Genomic DNA, 6337 nt, shown 5'->3' with positions numbered 1-6337 from the left:
AAGAGGACGCAGTCAGTGAGAGGGACCATCAGAGGGGAGGGGAGCCTCCATTTCCCTGCAGTCAGCAAGAAAAGAGGCTCACCCTCAAAGCCCTATGGCTTGGAAGCTCTCCCTGAACTTCCATGGAAGTGCAGAGCCTGCTGTGCCTCTCCCCCTTGCTGCTGTGCGGTACGCCTCCCCAGAGAGCTGGGAAAGGCATCCGCCATCGTTGTGTCGTTAACCCCGCCCTCCACACAGTTCCTTATCAATGGATAAGGCTCGCAGTTCTGAAACCCTCCTAGCTGATGTAATGCTCACTAAGACGTCTGTTTTGAAGGAAAGATCTTTCATGCTGCAGGTAGCCATTGGTTCAAAGGGCTCCCTAGATAAGGCCTTAAGAACAACGTTTCCAGGTCAGAAAACAGTGTGTTTGGGGTGGATTCACGAGAGAAGTTCCCCTCAAGAACCTTTTAACATGAGGATGTTGTATTAGCGACTTCCCTTTCCTGGTCCCCCACATTGCCAAAAGAGCAGCCACTTGATGCTTCAATGTGCTTGTACATAGACCTTTCTCTAAACCCACTGAGGCAAACAGAGGATCTACCCCCTTATCTCTGAACCAAGAACAAAAGACCCTCCAAGCAGTGTTATAAATTCTACTTGTGGATCCCCTTCTAGATGCCAACATGGTTTCCACCACCCCTTGTGGGTAACCCATGGTAATCAGCTGCTGCTGCTCAACCTTCAAGCTGTGAGGCCAAGCATCTCTGGGCGAGGGTGAACCACTGCCCCCTAGCTCAATAGATCCTTCCTCAGGGGCAAGTGCCACAGTTCCAATTCTGCCATCCTCTTCAGGTCTTGGAACCAAGCCCTCCTCAGCCAGAAAGGTGCTACAACTATGACCTCTTTTTGATCCACTACTCTTTGTAGCACCCTCTGCATAAGATGCACCAGTGGCAAAGCATACAGGAGTGCCCTTGGCCTTCAACACATCTGTCCCTATCACTTTTTGACACCTTGTCCTTGACACAAATTATTTCCGTTGTCAATTTTCTTCTGTGGCAAATTGGTCTACTTTCACCTTTCCGAACTTGTGACAGATCTGTAAAAAAATTTCCTTGCTGAACATCCATTCTGATTGGTCTATTTTTCTCCAGCTCAACCAATCCACTATGGAATTGTCTGGACCCACCACGTGAATCACCTTCACCGACATGTTCCCCAGCCTCCTGGATCAACAGCTTTGGTTCCTCGTGCAGGGATTTGGATCTTGTTCCCCCACACACACCTGTTGATATATGCCTTGGCTGTCATGTTGTCTGTGTTGCCCAGTACATCCCTGAACTGAACCATGGCTAGCCTGACGGCTCTGAGTTTGAGAAAACTTATACTCTTGGCTGACTCTTCCTGTGACCATCCCACCCTTGGTATGCACTCCTCAGCTGTATAGACACTCATCCATCATTACCACCAGTGTCTGAGGGTCCCGTAGAGATTGCCCTTTGTGAAAACATGTTGGAGACATCCACCATTTCAGTTCCTGCTTCACCTTTTCTGACAGAAGTACCTTCCAGGACCTCTTGTGGGCTATTATGTCCTGAAAGAGCAATAAAAACCTCTGAAGCAGGTGAGCATGAAACCTGGCCCACTGAAGGACCTCCTGACACAACACTAGCATGCCCAGTAGTTGAGCTAGCGTCATCACCTCCACTGTTGTTTCTTCCATCACTTGGGCTAATAGATGCAGTATCTTCTGTTGCCTTTCTATTGACAGGAACCAGGGGTCTTTTCGTAGAAAAATAGCTAGGGGAACTCATTAGCATAACTCATTAGCATATGCCACACCCCCTGACATCACCGGAAGTGTGTCATAAGGCCACACACCCCACCCCCAACAATCCCGGCCGCCGCCACCAACCTTTCAGCTCCACTGCCGAGCCCCATGAGGGGCCAGGCGGTGGACCTGCAAGGCCGGCGGGAGTGCGAGGAAGCCCCATGAAGGCCCTCCCTGGCCCCAGGCAGGCAGGGGTGGAGAGAGGCAGGGAGGAAGCAACTTACCCTCCCTCTTCTCCTGCCTCCTCCTGGTTGAATGAGGGCCAGAAGCGGGCGGCCGGAAGCAGGGGGTGTGGCTTCGTCATGTGCCCCGCCCCCCATACCTCACCCGGGGGAACTGCGATCCCCCGCAATCCCTGCCGAAATGACCTCTGACAGGAACACTCTGTCATATTGTGTATTTATCTGTACACCCAGGTACAGGATAGATTGTGTTGGCAACAATGTACTTTTCCCGAGGTTGATGACAAATCCAGGTTCTCTGTCCACTTTCATTGTCAGCTCTAAGTCTTTCGAAGCTTAGCTGTATGATGGAGCCTTGACCAAAATGTCATTAAGATATGGGAATAATACTACTCCCTGGACCCTCAGGTATGTCACCAAGGTAACCAGGACCTTGGTAAAGAATCTTGGTGAGGATTTCAAGCCACAGGGAAGGGCACTTGAAGTTGTTCCCTTGTAAGCAAACCTGAGGAATCTTCAGTGTTTCCATTTTGAACTTCTTGTTTACAATTAGTTTGTCCCCATTATTCTTTGAGACTATGAAGAATATGAAGTATACCCCCTGTGTCCTTTCCTCATGAGTGACTGGTTCTATGGCCCCAGTCTCCAGAAGATGCTGAATAGCCACCTTCAAAAGTCTGTGTTTCTCTGTTGATCGGTTCCTGGGGATCTTTAGGAATTGGTTGGGTGGGAGAGTTTGGAACTCCAATGAGTACCCCTCTGAAACTGTATCTAACATCCATCTGTCAGTCACTGTTTGATGCCACCTTGTCACAAAATTCTGTAAACAACCCGCGACTCCTCTGCTGGGACCCTCGGCATAGTCAGACCGAGTTGCCTTTCTTGGTGTTCTTTCGGTTCCGTTGCTTGTTGGGAAAAGAGGTTGATCTATTCTCCCTGTATTTTGGCTGCCACTTTCCCTTAAAGGATTTATAGCTTGGTTCAGAGTCCCTTCTATAATCCCGAAAGGACTAAAACTGTTTTTTGGGCTTTCCTTCCCTTTTCTTTGAGGGAAGCACTTTTTTCTTGTATTTATCCTCCACGAAGTACCTCTCTAGGCCTTCCCCCAAAAGGTTGGTTTCTTTAAAAGGAAGTGCTGTCACCTTAGCTCTGACCGAAGGATCTACATCCCAGTTCCTCAGCCAGGTGTGTTTCTTCTGGCCATCGTGCTGGGAGCCATTGCTGATTGTTGAAGGTCATCCAAGGATTCATCCACTGCAAAGGCTGTGGCTAAGGCAATGTTCTTGAGTTCATCTTTAAGCCCTTTGGGGATATCACTGTCCACTTTAGCTAATTCAGCTATCAAAGAGTGATCCGGTAGCTGATGCCCTAAGGGAATTAGCCGATGCTTCAAAATCCCCTTGCAGGGCTTGCTCAGTCCTTTTGTCACTATGTTCTCTGGGTAGGCCATTAGCTTCCATAGGTAAAACAGAAGTGGAGGCTAAGCTGTTGATAGGATCATCCACAGTTGGTAATTTAATCTATTTTGAGGCCTCTGGAATAAGAGAGGGGCCTGCTTTCTCCATTATTTTGTCTTCATTGTGAAAGTGAAAAACTCCTAAGTAGGCTCTAAAATGGCCGTCTTCCCACCTTTTATTACCATGTTTCAGTCTCTGCCCCCTCCAACTGCATTGTACCCCCAAAAGAGGATTCCCCCTTCACTCTCATGGTTAGTGGGGCTCCCTCCCAACCATATGTCTCCCCAGGACACTAGAGGGCAAGGCCAGAGTCCCAAACCTCATGGAGGGTCAAAGGAATCCTCTCTTCTCTCTGCAGGTCTTTACCGGCTCTACTGCTTCCTCCCAGTCTCTCTAAACTGCCAGGGAGGGGGGCTCTGCAGACCTGAAGGAAAGCAGCCTCCGCGGGAGCCGGTGTCCTTCCATGGTTGCTGTGGTTCTCCTGGCTCCACTTTAAGCAGCCTCTGGCAGCCACACAAGTCCATGCCACTGCCACCTAGAGGGGCTGGGGCAAAGTGGCTTCCCTTCCTAAACTGTCTCTTCTCTTTCTTCTGTCTTCTGGGATTGCTGTGCTCCCAGCACCATTAAAGCACATCCTGCTTCGAAGGCAGGGCCAGTAAGACTGGGAATCCAGGGAACAAGACCCTCCCCTCTGGGATCAAAATTGTCAACTGGCCCTGCCTTTAGAGAGGACGAGCTGTAATCTCAGGAGTGAGGACTGCTCCACCCCCAGGACCACTGTAGAACTTGGGTGAGTCTATGTGTTAAGGCAGACAAATGAAGAAAATGGTCAAAAGACAAACTGCCAAAAAGACAGATGATTGAAGTACATATCTCCTTGCCTTTTTAAAAAAAAAGCGACTGGTAAACTAATTAAGTGTTGAGTTTTAATGATTTTTTTTAAAGAAGCCTTTCTGAAAATTAGTGCCTGTTTATTGGTACACATGAGAAAATGTACAGAGCCTGCTCAGGGCTTTTAGAAGGAAAATGCACCTAGGAAACTGCTGGAAAATTGGAGTTAGGAGCCATAGTTGTCCTGACCTGGATGGCCCAGGCTAGCCTGATCTCATCAGAACTTAGAAGCTAAGCAGAGTCAGCCCCGGGTAATACTTGGATGGAAGACCACCCAAAAGTCCTGAATTGCTAAGTAGAGGAAGGCAACAATAAAGCACCTCTGTTCGTCTCTTACATTGAAAACCCTATAGGGTTGCCATAAATCCGCTGCAACTTGACAGCACTTTCCACTATCACAGTTGTCACCCAGAGAGAATATTGCCTTGTGTTGGAGAATGTGGGGACTTTTCACTTGTGTTGTAAAACATTCTAACGTGTAAGCATTAGAGGAAGTCAGTTAGATCCTAGGTACATCTGTTCTGTCTTTAATTGCTTCTTCAGTTTTACCCATCACAACTACATCTTCCTCATTGGTCACTATCTTGCACCATACACTTTCTACATGACCAGAATTAATCTTGTGTGTGTGTGTGTTTACCAACCTCTTCCTGATAACTGTTTTATTAAGACCTATCTAACGCTTACATCAGGAGTGTTGAACATAAGGCCCAGGGGTCAGATCCGGCCTGTTCAGGGCTTTTATGTGGCCCGTGAGCAACTGATGGAAGGGAAGGAGTTCTGGGGGGGGGAGTAGGCAGAGCCACTCCATTATGGCTTTAGCATAGCAGAACAACCTGGCCTGAAGCAGTCAAGCATCGTGGGAGTGTTTGCCCAGCATTGCACTTCTGCCTCTCTGGTACATCTCTGTGAGTTTTCCTCGGCACCCCCTCCCACCTCAGAGGGCTTTGCAGTGAGGACACACAAACTTGGAGCTTACCAGCTGCTGTCCTTTATACAGTTTCTATCTCCAGTACCTGGCATTACATTTTATGGCACACATGGCCGGCAGACAGACATTTATGTCAGATCCGACACTTGTAACAAATGAGTTTGACACCTCTGGCTATCCATCTTTCTTGGATTGTAAACCCCAGTCACAATCTCCTATACCGTAACACCACTTGGTGACTTAAATGTAATAGTTATCAGTGATATCCCACATAGTCTAATAATAATCAATTAGTATTTGTTCCATAATTTCTAGCATTTTGGTCAAAGTTCACTCCTAGGATCAGGGAAAGTGATTTTCTCCAGTTTCCCTTCTCCAGTATCTAGTCTCAGATCTGCTTAGTGAATAAACATGTACTATCTCCCACAGAAGATAATAAGAGAGAAAAAAGGGTCAAGGGAGACTTGAGCTATTTCTGTCACTTGGCCCACTTGATCGTAGTTCCTGCAACCTGATACCAACAAACCATGCCCTGTGTTCACTGAAGTCAGCTAAGCTTCCTACAAGGGGAGGTGGAATGGTATAGTATAGCCCAGTCACATCAAATCTTGGAAGCTAAGCAGGGTGGGTACTTGGATGGGAGACCACCAAGGACAGCTTTGCAGTGGAAGGCAATGGCAGAACACACCTGCTTCTCACTTGTCTTGAAAATCCTATGGGGTTTCCATACGTTGGCTGTGACTTCATGGAACTTTACACATATACAAGCATCCTACAGACATCCTGGAAAACATAAAAAGGTGTGTGTGTGTGTGCACGCGCATGTGCAGGTGTGCATCCCCTCAGTTTTTAACACCCAGCTTGATTAAGAGTTCTGGAAAACTCATAAGTCTGCATATTATTTTGTGAAATTATCTGTAACCACTTCTTTCTTCCAGGCTCTAGAAAAAGGAAAATTTCAAAATTGTGCAAGGATTTTGTAAATATCAGTATAATGACATACATTAATGGTACTAGATATCTGAACATAATCAAGAAGCTCAACTATGTCAAATTGTTTTGA

This window comes from Gekko japonicus, unplaced genomic scaffold (genome assembly GCF_001447785.1).
Source record: "Gekko japonicus isolate JY-2015 unplaced genomic scaffold, Gekko_japonicus_V1.1 scaffold61, whole genome shotgun sequence".
NCBI lineage: Eukaryota > Metazoa > Chordata > Lepidosauria > Squamata > Gekkonidae > Gekko > Gekko japonicus.
The sequence above is the reverse complement of the archived record's forward strand: the minus strand, read 5'-3'. Positions refer to the sequence as shown.